Source organism: Rousettus aegyptiacus, unplaced genomic scaffold, assembly GCF_014176215.1.
Source record: "Rousettus aegyptiacus isolate mRouAeg1 unplaced genomic scaffold, mRouAeg1.p scaffold_m13_p_7, whole genome shotgun sequence".
In the NCBI taxonomy this organism is placed as follows: Eukaryota; Metazoa; Chordata; class Mammalia; order Chiroptera; family Pteropodidae; genus Rousettus; species Rousettus aegyptiacus.
The window spans coordinates 98,320,798-98,340,240 of NW_023416310.1; the positions used below are offsets into that span (position 1 = coordinate 98,320,798).

Genomic DNA, 19,443 nt, shown 5'->3' on the forward strand with positions numbered 1-19,443 from the left:
GAAAACAACTCAAAGCATTTGTTGCCAATGATAAAATTTGAGCTTTCAAGAGAAAATTAGAATTTTGGAACACTTGTATCTGCCACCATGAACTTGACAGCTTCCCAATGCTTAAAGACTTCTCCAAAGAGATTGATGGTGAGACAATGAATGTGACTTTTAAAATATCATATAATGAAATGTATCAACATTAGGAAGATCTGTATGACTCAGAGAATCTATACTATTTAAATGACCAACACATGATCTTATAAAATCTATTCAAAGTGCAAGATAAATTAATAAATTTTAATGTAATATAGTAGGAACTGATTGATACAGTTTCAGATTCCACATTGCAACTAACCTTTAAGAAATGACCATGTGTCGAGTTTTGGTGTAGTATCAAAAAATATATATCTACAATTATTTGAAAGGTAAAATATTCCTCCCTTTCCTAACTCCTTGAGGCCAAATTTTCTTCATATATTTCAACCAAAACATATTGAAACTGATTGAATGCAGAAGTAGAAATGTGTACCCCTTTGGATATTAAAGAGATTCGTGAAAATGTAAAACATGCCAATCTTATCAATTTTTCACCAAAATGTGTTATTTATGTTAATATATAATGGTTTATTGTTGTTTTTAAATGGATAAATAAATACTTGTAATTTCTGTTTTAATTTTTAATACAGTAAATATCGATAGATAACCCACATAAATGAAAGTTCTGAGAGGCCCTCAATAATTTTTAAGAGTGTAAAGGAATACTGAGACCACAAAAATTGAGAATTACTGATTTACAAACTGCAGTCCCCTCATTACAAGAAGTCATTCTACCTTCATGAACAAACAACTTAGAATAAAGTATTCATCTCTCCTAATCCATAAGTATCTCTAGGAAAGAGAAACATTATGACTCACATATACTTACAGTATTTTGGAGCTGCAGAAATGGGCCCCATCAGTTTCCAAAAGTGTCCAGGAAGAGCCCCCACCATCGGAAAGCCTCCGTCCTGTCCTCTCTTCCCTCTGCAAAAGTAATGATTCAAAAGAGTCAGTCAAACCCAACATCTTACTCCATCACAGTTATCATACCTCTTCCCATCAGCATATCCTACTCTTGATTTTTCTTTCAATCTGAGGCTGGTCGAGGCAGTGCTAGAGGAAGGAACATGAAGGGGCAGATAGGGTCAGATGTGTTTCTAAAATGCCAACACATTCAATTTGGTGGGTGTTTTGTGTGAATTTCCTCTTGAGTTCGCAGGCTCCTAACTCAGCAGAATTAAAATGGAATGAAGTAATTAGAGCAGCAGGCTCTGAGGATGTTCCTGTTCTGTAATACATGGGAAATGTGGGGCAGGAGGAAAGGAAGGAGAGAAGAGAGACTTAAAGCAAAGGGCTAAGCAAGAAATCCTTCCCAAGATGCCTCCCCCAACATCCCTAGTTCCTGGACCAGTGGCAATTCTGCTTCCTAAGAATTTACTCCTGGTCTGGTCCCTCATAATCAGGCTCCAATCTTCCTTTCTAGTCCCCTTTTCGTATACTCTCACCAGATGCACCTTACCTCTACTTATACTAAAGCTATCATTCTTTCATACCCTGGTTCTTTGTGCCTTTGTACCTGTATTTATTACACTGTGCTGAAATCATTGCTTTCATGTTTAACTCTCCCATGAGAGTAGTGGCTCCCCAACCTCTATATTTCAAGCATGCATTGCATCCTACTCACTAAGCAAATTGCCACCTAATAACAAGACTTTCTCCATTTGGTCCCCTGATTCCAGAATTAGTTTAAATCTACAAACCCTAAGTTATAATGATGCAGCCTTATTATAGCACTGTAGTGTGAGTTTAGGTGCTATCTAAGTGGTGCTGAGTAAGCAGAGATTGCTGAGTGGGTTGCTGGTGGCTGGGCCATGGAAACCCTGAATGCTTGGCTAATTTTGATGAAAGCTGGTGACTACATTCCTTATCCTACAAAAGACAGGGCCAGAGGCTCCTCATTCTAGGGCCTCCCATTCCTATTTCACCAGCTTTTCCTGTTACACTTGCTAGATCTCTCTGTAGAATTGTATCCTTCATCCAACCAAATAAGATAAACTCGAACTTCCTAGGGCCATGGGCTCCTCAAACATCAGCCATCACTTCTATGTTGTGGGAGGAACAGCCACTCTCTAGAGAGAAAATTGCTGAATCCTGACTCTCTTGGGACCAGGGACTCTCCTCTTCCCTCATATCCAAGTCTAGGAAAGGAGGGAAGTAGCAAGAGAGCTTGCCTTTGTCTCAGTCCTGTCTGGTATAAATCCACATCCTGGTATAGGTCTACTCCTGTGGGTGAAAAGGCCGTTGCTTAGTCCCACCATTGAAATGAGGAAATTAACCTTTAACGGTAAATCTCCCTCACACACACAATATTTGAGATATGACAAAAGATTGCTGACTTTTCATATTGCCAAGTAAGTAAGCTGCAAACAAAACAAACATGCCAAAAAACTACCATTTACTATCATCTTTTCAGGAAAGTATGGACATATGAATATAACCTCACACTGAAGAGGAAAGATTTCATGTTGAATATAGTCATTTAAAGACTCACTACATTGTCCTTGTTTTTTTCTCATTTCATCATGGTAGTGAAATGGATTGGGGAATATTCCAATATGGAGTTTGAGAAGAACTAAACCAAACTGTGAGCTCCTTTGAGCAGGGAGTGCTTTGTATTCATTCGTGTTTTCTTTTCCTAGGACCTAACTCAAGGCCTGGTTTACGATAAGTGCTCATAACATTTTTATGAAAGAGAAGAATGCAAGAAGAAAATAATTCCCTGGATTAGGACCATGATAAGAGATAGATGTCCTACTGTATATGGGATCCTGGAACAAATTGTCTCCACCCCAACTATAGTCTGTGACCTCTTTTATAAAGTAAAGAGCTGACCATCTTACTCCCTTGTTTAACAGCCTTTGGTAGTTCCCCCACTGCTTTGTGATGAAGTCCAAACTTCTTAGCAGAGTACACCAGTCCCTCCACAATTGGTTCACAATTTTCCTTTTCAGATACTCTCACAAGATGTCTCTAAACTCTACTCATACTAAACTGACCATTCTCCCCATTCTCCATGCTCATTTGTGCCTTTGTAATTCCTATTCCCTCTGCCTGGAATCTGCTTTCTCCTTCCTTTCAGATTGGCCAACTCCTAACTCATTCTTAAGAAGGCTCAGCTTAATCGCCTCTTTCTTTCATGTTAGCTGTTTCCTCCTCTGAGATCACATGTTACCTGTACAATAGCAATCACCAACCTGGATTTTGATTATATCTATGTCTGTGTCCCCCACAAGATTGTGCCTCTTGGAGGACAGGGACCATGACTTTTTCCATTCTCACATCTCCAGTGTCTGGCACCATTTGTGAATAAATGAATGAATGTGGGTTGGGGGAAGAGAGGAGGAAAGAAAGAAAGAAAGAAAGAAAGAAAGAAAGAAAGAAAGAAAGAGAGAGAGAGAGAGAGAGAGAGAGAGAAAGAAAGAAAGAAAGAAAGAAAGAAAGAAAGAAAGAAAGAAAGAAAGAAAGAAAGAAAAGAAAGAAAGAAAGAAAGAAAAAGAAAGAAAGAAAGAAAAAGACAAACCAACCAGCTAATCCACCTTTTCTTGCTGGGCAGTCCACAGTTAGAAGCAACTGTGAATTAGCAGAGTAAATTCAGGTTCCTTCTCCCATAGGATATGAAAAGTCATCTGAGATAATCCCACTCCCTAACTTAAAACCTTAATGCATTCTTCACTACCTTTATTGAGGAGGCTGAGCAAGAAAAATTCAGGTGTCGTTTTCCCCACAAACTCACACAAACCTATTGAAGGTACCAGTGCAGAGAGCACCAACAGGAGCCTTAGTGCTCAGTAAAGGAAAAGAGAGTCTGGGTTGAGGCTTCACATTTAGATCTTTGTTGAAATTGATGTTATAACTGAAGAGTGAGTAGAGTCTGGGTGTGTTGATCACTCCTACACACTCAACAAATATAAAATCTGAGAAAACATAATATCTCACCCATAAAATTATCTTTTCCTATGGCCTTTCCTTGCTTGTTCCTAATTATTATCAATTTACTGAGTTACCCCTGATCAATTTCACATTGACTTGTCCCATATCTTTTAGCCATTACACTTAAAAAGTAGGGACAGGATGCTCTTTCTGACTCATATCTTTAATATAGTTAGGACATAGCTAAGATCCCTCTGACCCAGGCTCCAATGCCTCTGACAGATTAGTTTCTAAATTCTGGGAACTCGGGGATACCGGTGCCTGTCCACTACCAGATACACTTGCACAGCCACGAAATTTTAACTTCCCCTGGGTCCTACAGCAATCTGGAATCAAAGGTTCAGCCAGCTTATCATCACCTCAGGGCAGATGGGAAGTTGGGAAGATCAAGTGACAAAGTATACAGAGGTTAGGGAAGACCACATAGGAGAGAGAGAACAAAGATATTTAGAGAGGAAAATGATCAAAAGGAGAAAGAAAGGGCCAGAAAACAAAGATGAGAAGAAAGAGTTTAGAGGTAAATGATCACATAGATGAAAACAATGAAGAGGAAACAGTCATCAGAAGAAGGGGCCAATCCCATCAGAAGACACATTAATTCCTTTGAGAGTAGGAGCAATCTCATCTTTTTAAAACGTATCTCCCATAAACCCCCAAAAGTTTTCAACAAGTACAGTTTTTGAACAAAGCTTTCAACAAAATTTGTCTTTCCATTCTAGGCTCTCAATCTTGTCTGTTTAAGGCAGGACTTTGCGTCATGTAGACTTTGAGTCAACAGGGTTTATCCCAGGGGAAAAACTGCTCTTGTTCTGGTCCTGTACATCTCAAGGGGGCTGCAGACCTTGGTTAACCTATCAAGCTGTGATATTTGTCCACTTCTCCCAAATGTTAATAAATAGCTCCCTTTTGGCTGCATGCAGTGGTGAGTCAAATAAAGAATTCTGGATGAGGATGCCTGGTCTCTGGCTGGTGCACACTCAGCCTGTGTCCCCTTGCAGAAAATAAGTCTTCACAGAGAACTTCTCAATAATTTCAGCACAGGGGCTGCTTTCCCAGCTTAGGTCCCTGAGCCAGGCTTCCTCTCTATCGCCTGCTCCCTGGCCTGGCTTCTTCTAAGAGAAGTCGTGAAGACAGGATTGCTTCATGTATTTTCTGCTCTGCTAGGCTTCTCAACGGCTTGGTGAAGTTCTTTGCAACTCCTTCTATGCTAGATCCTCCAACCAATTTATCCCTGGAGTCATCTTGGTAGAGATTGCAGCATCTTATAATCTTCTTTTTAAAAATAAGTTCTTACTTGATCTCCCTTCAGTTTTGCAGTTAAATCTGGTGGTAATAGTGAAATAGCTCATGTGAAAAAAAAATCCTCCAGGGACTAGTTGACTCGTCTTCAACTTCCAGCCCTCTTTTCTCATAACCGAAATATCCTAGAGCCTTTGCGTTTTCAGTACAAGCCCCACTGGAACCTCTTTGAGTTCCAACATTTATCTCTAGAAAAACACTGAAAAAAGCAAAAGGCTGAGGGCATGCTGACATCTGCTCGTCAGCAGGCCACAAATGATGGGTTCAATTTCCTTCCTAATTTCATTTATTCCTTGGTTACTCCCTCTCCACCTTTATAAGCCAGTTCTTATTTCAAAAAGTCAAAGTAATAAAGCCGTTCTCCATTATTCATTGGGTTGTATACTTCCTTCCTGTCACACATACCCCTCATACTCTCTCCTCTACCTTTTCCCATCACCTTCCTTTTCTGCCTTTGCTTCTTCTTCCTCACCCCTCCTGGAGGGAATTCAGGGTCATTACCTTACCTCAAAGTCCTGTACTGTTCTAGAACTTTCTGAAAGTGTTCTTTGCTAGGTTGATGATCACAGGGCTAAACACATATATTGTGATACACTTTATATTTGTTGATTTCCTCATGTCAGTTTCCCAGGCTATACATCTATGGGAAATGACCCTACAAAAACTTGCTGTTCCAAGAGAGAATTGAAAAATCCCAAGGGAATTCATGGGCCATAACCAAGCTGGGTTAATCCTCTCCCACCCCAGCAACAGGAATTATCCTCTCCAAGATAGGCTGATCCCAAATACCAAGGCACTGTCTCTGCACACTGAGTCTGAAACAGGAGCCAAGATTTCTGTGGGACAGCCCTTCTGTAGGCACCTCATAGTGTTCCTCCTGCCGGCATGCTTTGACATTCTTGGGCAGTAAATATAAAGGTACATAATACAGCATGTGGGGTAAGGCTTGGGACTTCAGTCGAAACCCGAATTTAAGTTCTGTCCTGACACTACCTACGTGAACTTGGTTAAGCTACTGAACTTCTTTATGCCTTAGTTATAAAGTAACAGTACCTCCTTGATTGGAGGGACCAAAAGAGAACATATATGTAAAGCATCTAATGCAGTGCCTAGTACATGATAAGCATCCAATAAATGTTAGAAGTTATTATGATCGTATATGAATAGACATCAATAAGTCAGATAAACTGTTCAATCCCCTTATAGGCTTTTAAATAAAGAAATACAGCCTTACTATTTTTTTTAAGTATTGCCTCTAGGAGTTGTTTTAATGAATTGCTAGAAAGGAGTGATTTATAAGTACTATATTGTTGGAATGCAAATAGATACTTCAAAGAGGTGAAAGTGACTTGTTTTCTTGAGTGGAATAAACATTCCCCATTGGGATCTTATATGTTTACAGACTCAAATATTTCGTAAGCAAATAGTTCTAAAATGAACTCCAGCCCTTTATTACGTGAAATGATCACAAAACTGTATTCATAAGCTTTGAGTAAATGAGGTTTTACCCTATCTAAAAGGAGCCATTACTTAAATGAAATGCCCTAATTTCTAAAGCATGAAGGAAAACATCTATCTTGAGGTTTTTCCTTTTATATGTCTTTATTTTCATTTTGCAAAATATTTGGTAATGGCCAACCTATTGCACAAATACTGTCCATTTTCAATTATTCGTGGGTGGGCTATCCAAGGCAGATACATAGTCAACCCCTATGCTTGCTGATTTCTGTTCTACCTGCCCTTTATCTTTAAAGCAACCCCCTGCAAAACACACACACATATTCACTCACACTCATGTACTAACAACACACTCACAGATATACACACTCACATATACTGTTTCACACACACACACACACACACACACACACACACACACACACCCCACTTTGCCCAAAGCAAGTAGAGGTTAAGGCTGTGTCTTCTGGTGGTTACAGAAAATGTTGGTTCCTAGGAAAATCATCTTTGTTGCTTTTCTCCCCTCACTGCAGTACTCCCTTTCCTGAATATCACACTGTGAGGGAAGGGAAGCAAGGAGGAAGGAAGGAAAGAAAATTGCGGTGTATGTCCCCCAGCCCAGCAGTGCAGGCTGTGAGAAACAGAAGGCTCCTGCTCCCTATGTGCTGGCATCTCTCTTATCATTTTACTGAAACTTTGGGGTATTTTTCTCTTTGCAGCACCCACGCGCCCTCCTTTTCTGCCAAAGATCCTTGTTGTGACAAAACGAGAGGCTGGTGGGTCGGTGGGGGGGGGGGGGGGGGGGGGAGGAAGCAGCTAGGTAGCCTGAGGGCAGAGTTACAGCTCCCCCTCCAGGAACAAGAAGGCTGTGGGGGAGGGAGAAAAAACTACACACAAATACTAGAAGCCCCCTTAGTGCCGAACTTCATACATTCCCAGAGCATCTGCATACACGCAGAGCTGGCAATGCCCCTACCCAGCCATATAGACACACACGCGCTCGTGCGCGCGCGCACACACACACACACACACACACACACACACACACACACTGCCATACATTCAGTAACACTCAGTAGGAGATCTCATGTCACACTGGCACAGATCCATGCAAAGCAACACATGACACAGGTCTCCCCTCATTTGATCCCTCTCCTTTCTAATGGGCCAGAGAATGCTGCTGGGTGCTGGGTATACATGTGGTATAAGAGAACGGCAAGTCTTGAGTCTAGTATATTGTCACTTGGCACTTCAAACAGAAGGAACATCAGTGACAGGGCCAGCAGACTACTCAACATTCTCCTTAGTAGTCTCCACTCACAGCACCTACCCTTCTGTCACAGGGCTCCAGAAGTATGCCCTGGAAAACACACTCAAGTCCTAGTTAGAGAACAGAGGAAGTATGGGCTACAGTCCAGAGGCTGTGGCTTCTAGCGCTCTCAGGCGCAGTCGATGTCCTGGGCTTGTTTGAGGGAGGCCCTCTACATGAAGGGAGAAAGGCTTCAATGACCACTCGAAGCTCTCTTAAAGCTCTAGAAGAACCAGCCAAAGAAAGCCAGTTTATCCAGATGAATACAAGGCTGCAATATAGAGGACCCAACATTGCCAAGCTAGACCTTCATCAAGAAAGTCGAAAAGTTCTCAACTGTGTGAAATGGGGCTTTATGAGCTCAGCTGCAGATAGCCAGTCTAAGATAGACTCAGTGCTTCTTCTTCCTAGCCTCTGCTAGGTAGGTACATTGCCTTCTCATCTCCCTAAATCCTTCTCTTTATTGAGCATCTACACTATTCCTTGTATTTTATGCACATTATTTTCTTTTAATTTAAATAACTCCACACGTGTTATTATAGAGAAAGTTGAGAAAACTTGAGGTTGAGAGATTTGATGTGAGTTGATCAAGATTACACAGCCAGCAAGGGAAAAAGCCAGTATTCACGCCTACCCCTGGGTGGCTCCAAAACGCTTGACTTTCCACTGCTTCTCCAGAGAACTCCATTGGGAACCCTCCCATTTGCCTCTGAGTAAGTGTGAGACCATGGCTGGAAGCGAAGATAGAGTTGGAGGAGTTAGGAGAGGAGAAACCTGTCTGCTGACCTTCCAAGGGAGAAAAAAAAGTATGCAGCCTGGGTCTCCCGACCCTCTGTTCAATCTCTAAGCATTGTTTGTTGGGTCCAGCTCCCCTGGAGCAGGGCCCTGCCCTGAGTAGGCAGCGCCTAGTGGCATGGGCAGTTCATTTAAAGCTGTTTCTCCTTCAGGACCCCATACTTTCTTGACCAGTGTGCTATTTGGTGGCAAAAAGCTGAACCCTGGACATGCAGAGAATGTGCTGATTCAGAAATTTTTAAAAAATTAATCAGCGCATGGTGATGCAAGCTGTTTATTCAAGGCAATGTGTTGCCTAAATTATAATGTGCCAAACTCCCTCCTTCCCCATCCCCCAGCTCCTCCCTCTCCACAGGTTTTGGCAGTGAGAGTTGCTCCCTTATTCCTTCAAGGGCGACTATTTACAAAGCTCGGCTTGCCAGTTAAGTAGCTTCCCTAGGTGTGTGTGTGTGTGTGTGTGTGTGTGTGTTCTTCTTCCAAAACTGAAAAGTGGTGACTCTGTTGGTTTCTCTACTTTCTGGAACATGTCCTAGGAGGACAAGTACTTGGTTTCAATTTTGAATCTGCTTTCAAGAAACAGGCATCAGAAGCTACTTGAGGCAAGAACTATGGGTTGGGCTTCCTTGAGAATGACTACACTACAGATTACTGTTGTCCCCATACCAATAGGGAATATGTTCCAAGACCCCACAATGAATGCCTAAAACCCTGGATAGAATATATAACCCTATATATAGTATGTTTTTTTTCCTATATGTAGATACCTATGATAAAGTTTAATTTATAAATTATGCACAGTCAGAAGTTAATGATAAAAATAATAATAAAATAAAACAATTATAAAATATACTGTAATAAAAGTTATGTGAATGTGTTCTCTCTCTATCTGATAACCAAACTGATAACTTAAATGGCCACTAAGAGACTGAGGGACAGGCAGGGTAGCATATACAGCATGGATGCGCTGGACAAAGGGACGATTCCCATCTCTGCTGGGACAGAGCTGGACGGTGTGAGATTTCACGGCACACAGTTTAAAACTTATGAATTAGTTATTTCTGAAACCGCAGTTGACTGTGTGTAACTAAACCTGTGGAAAGGAAAACTGTGGGTAAGGGGTCAACTGTGTTCCTCCTGGAAGGGCTGCTATCAAAAGTTTATTTCATCTTATCTCCTTCCAAATAGGGCTGCTCTTCCCTTCAGTCCAGACAAACATGATTCTTTCAACTACTCAGTCATTCAACAAGTATTTATTGGCCACCTACTATAATGAGAAACTGTTCTAGGTGAAGGGATATGATGGTAACAAGCAGAAACGCACCTCGCTTTCATGAAGCTTGCATTCTAGTGGGGATAAGACAAGAAACGAGTAAATCCCAGAATGAATATCAAATAAGATGATATGATAGAGCAAGGATCAGCAAACTACAGCCCATGGGGTAAATTTGCCCACTACTAGTTTTGTAAATAAAATTTATAAATTAATAAAGAATGTCCAACAGGAGCTTCTTTCTTTTTTCTCTTTTTTGTATTTTTAATTAATTTTTTGAATAGATAATATATTCAATGATTCTAAATTTAAAAGAGAAAATAGAAAAGGACATACGGAGAAGCCCCTCTCCCAGTTGTTTCCTAGCTATCCAATTTCCCTCCCTCCCTATAAGCAACAAATGTTAATTTCTCGTGCATCCATCCAGAGAAATGTATTCATATAAAAAGCAGATACATGTGTATAGTCTATATTTTCCCTGCAAGGAAGCTATTTTAAATTGAGAGATCAAGAAAGACTTGTAATTTAAGACGACTTGAATCATATGAAGGTGCCAGCCAGGCAAAGATCTCTGAGCAGCAGCTTCCAGGTTGTGAGAACAGCTAGTACAAAGGCCCTAAAGCTAGACTGGACATGGCGGGTCCTAAAATGAGAAAGGAGGCTCATTTGCTGGTGGTACATTGGGCCAGAAGGCAGTGATTTGAGATATGCTAGAGAGAAATTAGGAAGGAGAGTCTCCTCTTAAAGGCTCCCTAGTTGTCCACATACCCCTGCTCCTGAATCTCTGCCCTAGAGAGAGAAGTCATTCCTAACACCTAACTCTAGCCTCTTCTTTACTTATCCTCTTGACCTTGAAGAGGAGTTACTATCTTTTAATAATAGGATTCATCTATATGTGCTGTATATATTTGTATGAGCATGGAGAAGGGTATGGAGCAGGACAAGGGCATGAAAGGGGAGTGGAAAGGGGGAACATGATTAGCATTTCCAGAGGCATGTCTTGCAATCAGAATTCTCTATCTAAAGAGCTTGGTAAAGGCTTTGAAAAGATGGTGACTATAACCTAAATGGAGCAGATGAGTCCTTTCCTGGTGGCAAAGACGGGGAGTAATAACTCGACACCCAGGGCTTTGCTTTGTAAAAGGTAGGGAATTCTCAACTTATGCAATAACTGTGTGGCCAGAAATTTTCAATCTCAAATTTTCTAGAGCACCTACTATGTGTTCAGTATCTTGAGGAAGGCAAGTTAAAGTAGAGAACCTAGTCCCTACCCTGAAGGAGGGTATAATTCAACTGGGGAGAGAGAACTTGAGCTTGTGAAATAATGATGGGTTTACCTAGATGATGCAAACTAGTTAGAGAAGCTGGGAACCAACATGAGTAAGAGGTGTCAAAGACATTCTCATGGGAAAGCGAATTGTGAGCTGAGTCTTAAAGGACAGAGAGGATCTGAATAAAAATAATGTCTTGATTAAAAATAGATAGTGTGACTAAAGAGGACAGCAATTGCACAGTAAGCACTCAATAATAGGCAGCTTCTTTTCTTCTTCTTCTTCTTCTTCTTCTTCTTCTTCTTCTTCTTCTTCTTCTTCTTCTTCTTCCTCCTCCTCCTCCTCCTCCTCCTCCTACTACTACTACTACTACTACTACTTAGAGTTTACAAAACACCATCTCATACATTTTTTCACTTGATATTTTCAATAACCCTGTGATTGGGTAGAGCGGTTGTTACTGTTTCCACTTTACAGGTGGAGAGACTGAGGCTCGGGATGATTGAATACAGTGCTCAAATCATAGAGTAGAAACTGAAACCCAGGTACTTTAAATCTGCATAGTGCAGGCTTCCTTCATTGTGAGGAGAGAGGCAGGTAATTCAAGCAGGCAGAACAGCAGGAACCAGAGAAAGAAGCAGGGAGACTTGGTAAACCAAATTACTTGTCAGTTGCACAAGGATCTCCCTCCCTCCTTCCTTCCCTCTCTCTCTCTCTCTCCCCCTACAAGTTCTGCTTTCTCCCCAAGACAGACCCCCATATTCCCAGATCACACATCCTGCCTGACTCAGAAAAAGGAAAAACTTATGGGTGGACAACCTCAACAGAGTTGGAAAACTGACCAAGAGAAATTCACCACTTCTGCAATCTCATTAGCCCTACACACCTACATACACACAGCATCAGACCTGCAGGTTGTCACTGGTAACTTACTAAGCCTGAGGCCTAAAGTAAATTAGGCTGTGTCTCAGAAAAACAAGGTTATGTTGTTCATATTGAGTATTCGAGTGGGTTAAAATACCATCTGTTTTTCAAGTCCTTTCTTTTCTCAGGATTCTGCTGAGTGGCTGGAAGAGCTATCTTCCACACCCTTCACTCAGACCCACCTGAGCACATTGACCATGTCCTGTCACTTTCCAGATGGGACCAACCGAGATCTGCCTGATGTCTATCAGAGCCTGGGGCAAAGGGCCTCAGTGATTGCTTTTAGAATGAGGATGCCTTTCTGGGTTGCCCCTGGCAACCAAGCTGCTCCAGTGGCATCTCTTAGATGAGACTTGAAAGCTTGGGGGCGGGGGTTTGGGGGGAGGGTAGGTTGCTGAACCATAGGAAGCAGAGAGCATGTCAGTCATTGTCCTTTCTTCTTCCTGGCCCTAGACTCCACTTTCCTGGTGAGTACAGGTGCTTTCCCCTCACCTGTCTTCCCCAGGCCAACACAATCAGCCTGAGATTCTTCCTGAGGATTCTCTCTGAGGAATCTCCCTGAGGTTAGTGAGAAACTGTCCAGTTTGCCCTCCACCAAAGATCTGGGTACCCAACATGTCCTTGGTCATTTCCAGGCACACCACATGCCTTCAAATGACTAATACCTTTTGACCCTTTAAGTGTTAACATCCCTTTCTCCAAGAAGCCTATCCTGACTTGCCTCCTGTGCCCCAGGCAGGGATAGGTGCTGGCTGTGCCTTTGAAACCCTGTATATCACTATATCATAGCACACATCACCCTGCATGTATTCATCTGTTTTTCTTAGCTCTTTAAGTTTAAGGGCTGTGTCTTATTTTAGCACAGGACCTAGCATACTGGAGGCACAAAATAAATGTTTGCTGAATGAATGAGAATACAAGATTCTGACAGGAAACAGGACAGGTGGGAGGGAGCTTTTCAAGCACTGGGTAGAGAAAGTAGCCCACACAGAGCACAGAGGGGTTCCAGAATGATTTAACTTCATCTAGAATGTAGGATACAAGGAGGGAGCAGAGAAGGTAGGCCGAGGTCAACCAGGACTGTCTTGAATGCTGAATTAATACATTTGGGACAAGAGAGTGACAAGCTCAAAGCAGCATTTTAGGAAGACCGATCTGGCCAGGTGTGCAGAATGGACTGAAGCAGAGAGCCAGCTGTCAGGGAGACTAGTCAGGAGGCTGTTTTGACAGTCCCAACTCGACATGTAAAGGGTCTAGACAAGAGCAGTGACAAGGGGAAATGAGAACAAGAAATAAACCACCCAACTCTGTTGGATGGCTTCTTCACGCAGCTTAGGAACGTCAGCTACTACCTGACCTCGGTTAATTAGCATCTTCTTGTTGCAGTCTGGTCTGACACTGAACACTTTTTGCTCTCTGCAGAAATCTTAGCTGCCATCCTAAAAGCAGCTATTACTTCAAGGGGACTACGTGGTGGTGGGGTGGACAGTAAGTATAAGAAAGCATTTCCAAAACCAGTCGTCCTGGACTAGTGGTCTATTGTATATTAGTAGGTATCTTGCAGAGAAAAGAATGAGTTCTCTGCTCAGATAATTTTGGGAATCTCTGGATTCAACAAAGAGCAAAGCCATTTCTTTACAGTTGGGCCATATACTCTCTGGTGTTTGTCAACCTTAAATGGCAATGAAGCCTTTTTCACACCACACCCATTCACAGCTCCTAAAGGAGCACTCACAAAACAGCTGGAAGACTCTGATATCAAATTTGTTTGTCTTGCCTCCTGCAGGACAAATTTGGACTCCATATGTCAAACATGCTGCCTGCACGCCCACTACCCTTGCTTATTGGAGTAGCCCTACCTCAGAAGCTGTATAAAAGTGCTTACAAGCTATGGCTTCTGAAGTCAGTCTACCTGGATACAAATCCTAGTTCTACCACTGAATAGTTATCTAGCCCCTCTGTGCTTCAGTTACCTTATCTACACAATGCGGAAATATTAAAACCAACTTCGTTGGGGTTATTTAGAGGACTATATTCAGGAGATAATCTGTGAAGAGCACTGAGCACTGTGCCTGATGCATAGTAATCCCTCATCGATGTGAGCTACTCTTTTTATTATACACAGACACATATTCTATGATGAGATTCCAAGCCTTCCAACCACAGCTCTGAAGTGAAATAACCTGGTAAGCCCTGGTATGAAAAGGTGAGGGGGTCAGATGATTGTTTTGAGGAATTAGGAGTGGAACATGGGGCTAAATGATTAACAGTGGGAGTAAAAGCGGAAAAGATCATAGACAGAGGAGCTAGGATATATGGTGGAGACATGAAAAGCCACACAGCAAGCAACTTGGTTCAGAATCTGCCCCTTACTCTCCATGCCCGGATTCCCATTTTCCGTTGTCCCTGTTTACCCTGCCTATATCAGAGACACATCAGGCCCTAAGGCATTTCAAGCCAATGGCTTCCTTGCTGGAGTACTACTACTAAGATCTGTTTCTCCCCACAGAACTCTTCTGATACCAAATACATGGGATTTTTTCTTACATAAACAACCAATTCTCCAACTTTCTGTATATCAAGTATCCTACGATTTAATTCAATTCTGACACTAACTACCTGGAGTTAGCATCAGAACTCATAGATCAAGGGCTCAGCCCCACAAGACTACCTCTCACTTCAGATGCCAATCACAAGTCCCTGGCCTCCTGTACTTCTATCTAATAGGTCTATAAATTAGGGATTCCATGACCCTCCCTCAGGCGTAATAATTTGCTAGAACAGCTCAAATAACTAAGGAAATTCTTTACTTACATTTACTGGTTTATTATAAAGGATATTATAAAAGATACAAATTAATAGCCAAATAAAGAGGTACATAGGGGAAGGTCTCGAAGGGGCCCAAGTGGAGAAGCTTTTCACCCTATGAATTTAGGGTACACTGCCCTCCTGACGTGTGGATGCATTCACCAAACTAGAAATTCTCTGAACATTGTTATTTTGGGGCTTTTATGGAGATTTCATCACATGGACATGGTAGACTATTTACTCAATCTCCAGCCCCTCTCCTCTCCTCAGAGGGTAGAGGAAGAATGAGTCTGAAAGTTCTAGGCTTCTAATCAAGGCTTAGTCTCTCTAGTGACCAGCTCACATCCTCATGCTATGTAGAGTTGGCTGATTAGAACAAAAGAGGCTTCTATCCCCCTGGAAATTCCAATGGATTTAGGAACTCTGTGTCAGAAAAAAAAGATTCTGTTATTGCCCCCTGTCACTCAGCAACTTACAAGGGTTTGAGGAGCTCTTTGTCAGAAACTGAGAATAACCAAATATTTATTTCCTATTATATCACAGGTACCACCTTAACAAGCGTTTAGAGACTCTTAGTGCATGAGTAAGAAACTTACGTCACATCCTCCATTATAGGGGGTACCACTTCGCCACATCGATTATTCTCCCATCATCTCTCCTTGCCCTCACAACACATATACATTTTCGGATGCCTACCTTGAACTCAACAGTTGTCACACACTCCGAGGAGAGGCCTTTGGATTTATCAGACAAAATGAAGGAAGGGGGGAATAATTCCCTCCACCAATACAGCATTTTATAAAGTTCTTTTAGGCATATTACCTGATTTTGATAAAAGCCATCTGAGAAAGGTATTACTATCCCCATTTTAGAGATGAAAAACTAAAGTTTAAAGAACTCGAGTAATAGCTCAAAGTCACACAGCTATGTGGGGAAGAATCAGGACATGAACCCAGCACTTTTGACCCCTAAACCAGAGGCCTATCCACTGTACCCTCCAATCCGGCCTCCACCCCAACCCAGGACTCAGAGTCAGGTCTGTACACTCAAGAATCATAACTTTGATCTGATGGAGAACTTGTTTCAATAAGTGGTGCTTGGAAAACTGGAAAGCTACCTGCAAAAGAATGAAATTAGACTGTCGTCTATCACCATACACCAGAATTAACTCAAAATGGATTAGGGACCTGAATATAAGACCTGAAACAATAAATTGCATAGAAGAAAACATAGGAACTAAACTTATAGACCTTGGACTTAAAAAGGATTTTATGAATTTGACCTCAAAGGCAAGGGAAGTAAAAGCTAAAATAAGTGAATGGGACTACATCAAACTAAAAAGCTTTTGCACAGCAAAAGAAACCGTCGTCAACAAGGTAAAGAGAAAACCATCCAAATGGGAAAAAATATTTGCAAGCAACACCTCCAATAAGGGCCTAATATCCAAAATATACAAAGAACTCATATATTCAATAACAACAACAAAAAACCAAACGATCCAATGAAAAAATGGGCAGAAAACCTTAACAGACACTTCTCCCAAGAAGATATACAAATGGCCAACAAACACATGAAAAGATGCTCAACATGGCCAGCTATTAGGGAAATGCAAATCAAAGTCACAATGAGGTGCCATCTCACACCCGTTAGAATAGTTGTTATGAACAAGACAAATAATAACAAATGCTGGAGAGGATGTGGAGAAAAAGGAACCCTCATACACTTCTGGTGGGACTGCACATTGGTACAGCCACTATGGAAAACAGTATGGAGGGTCCTCAAAAAACTTAGAATTGATCTACCATATGATCTAGCAATCCCGCTAATGGATATTTACTCTAAAGACTTGAAAACTCATATCCGAAAGGATATTTGCTTACCGACGTTCATAGCAGCGTTATTCAGTGGCCGGGACATAGAAGCAACCGAAGTGTCCTACAACAAACAATTGAACAAAGAAGCTGTGGTACATATATACAATAGAATATTACTTAGCCATAAGATGAGATGAAATACTGCCCTTTGCGATAACGTGGATGGACCTTGAGATAATTATACTAAGCAAAATAAGCCAGACAGAAAAAGTTGAAAACCACTTTGATGTCTCTTATATATATGATATAAAACTAAAAGCAACAAATGAACAGGACAAACAGAGACTCATGGACATGGACAATATACTAGTGGTTACCAGAGGGTAGAGGGAAAGGGAGGGGAAGTGAATGGGGTAAAAGGGGTCAAATATGTGGTGATGGAAAGAAATCTAACTATGGGTGGTGAACAGGCAATGCAATACACACACACACACACACACATGCACACACACATATACACACATATATGTATATATATATGCTTTACTATTAAATTACACACTTGAAACTTAATAGATTTTGTTAACCAATGTCACCATAATATAAACAAACAAACAAACAAACAAATAAAAATGAAGGAAAAAAAGAACTTGCCTCTGGACTGGTCATACTCGGTTCTGTGTATTTGTGAGTAGGCGGCACCCTAAATGCCTAGCTTTGCCTCTGGAAGCAACTTTTGAAAAGAGATGAGCTGGCAAGGGCATTTAGAGAGGCCAGAAGCAAAGTCTTGGATCAGAGCTGCTCAGTCCATTCTTGTTGCACACTCTCCTCTGGGGAATTCGCTAGCAGCTGTGATATAGTTGGGTTCAATATCCTGCCCTGATATAGTCTGACAGCAGCTAAAAGGCTAGAGTGGGAAGATACTAAGACTGAAAAATCCCTCAGTGGAAAAAAAGGTAATTTACTACCCTTTGTGTTCTCCATGCACTAAGGACTCAGGAAATCTCAGGTGCCATGATTACCTAATAGGTTTTTGAGTCTTATTCATTAGCCATGGTAAAGCAGCATCTCATCCTCTAGCCTTCAGAGAGGGCCTGAACCTAGGCAGAAGATGGGTATCTGCTTCCTTTGTTTTTCTCTTTAGACATGTCCCTCTTCTCCTCTTGCAGTGGAACCAATTTCTTCTCACTCATGAAACAATTTCTGAATTCTGGATTCACTCTACTTCTCCATTCCCCTCTCTTGTCTTCATTCACCAGCATTATCACAGAATCTCTCGGAGGGCACCCCAAACCCCCCATGTTTGTATTTTCTGAATTCCAGGACCTACAATTTCTTCATTACATGGGAAAAAAACAAAAAAAGATATATCCCTTTTCATCCTCCCTATCCTGTGGGGATCTGAAGGCAGGTAGTTAAAGCCCTCATTCTACCCTATCCAAATTGCTATGCTTTCCAGTTCCACCTAAGCTGTCAAAACCTGGGATGTCATACAAACTGAGAGAACCACATAGTTTCCTCCAGGGGACATGGAGGAAAGCTCCAAGCTTTTTAGTGTTTCCCAGCATATACTCACTCACCTCTCTCTCTCCCTCTCTTCTCTCCTCTCTCCTCCTCTCCCTCCTCTCTCAATCTCTCTCTCTCCTCTCTCTCTATCCCTCCTTCCAAGGAGATGTCAATAAAGTCATCCATTAAGTGCAGCAGCAGTCAGAGTGTTAGGCTGACTGGGCAGAGGGCCTGAACCCATTTATTCCAAACTTCAGCCCTCATCACATATCTCAGGTTTTTATCTTTTCATTTCCACATTGTGCCTCAGCTAGGTCGCTAAATGCCAACCCCTGCTCCGAGAGCTCACATGCTTCCCTGGAGCATACACTGCTGCCTGCCTGTCCATTAGCCACAGAAGCAGTGCATGGAGACATGGGACGGAGGATGGTGGGAAGGGTAAATCGGTACCTATGCCCAAGAAAACGTTGCTTAAAAAACCTCAATTGTGGACTCTTTCTCTGACATTTGTCTATAGTTGTGACATTTTACTACAATGTCACAAAGTCTAAAAGCTGCTCTCAAGAGGAACACTGCCTGTTTCTGAAGACTCTGGACCTGAAACCAGCATTCACCTATCACTGTTATTTGGTACCTGCCTTGTCCTCCATTGTAAGTTATTAAAAAGTCACATACTTATAGCAGCAAAGCAATACCTTGAATTATAATATGGGAAAATCCTAGAGAATCAGCTGTGTACCATCTGGCAAATTGTGGGAGCACAGCTCAGTCAAAGGGTGAAGTTCTGGTATAGCGCAGGAGTCTGCCTGGAGCTCTTGGTTCTCCCTGCTTTTCCCAGCTTCCTCTTTGACCTATAATTCTCAGAGAAGCTATTCCATAGATACTAATTGAGTGTCACTATGTGCTAGGCTTCTCCTACTGGCACAGCCCTTGGGTTCATGGCAAGACTGCCTCTTCCTTATGGTTCTC

General features: G+C 41.8%; 1 long non-coding RNA gene across 1 annotated transcript in view; it reads right to left on the minus strand.

Moving 5' to 3' along the window:
* Positions 1-19,443, minus strand: part of LOC107518709 — a 94,016-nt gene that overhangs the window by 31,672 nt on the left and 42,901 nt on the right. Inside the window, exon 2 of the long non-coding RNA XR_001598940.2 lies at positions 917-1,014. This is a non-coding gene — a long non-coding RNA (uncharacterized LOC107518709). The remainder of the gene's footprint in view (positions 1-916; positions 1,015-19,443) is intronic.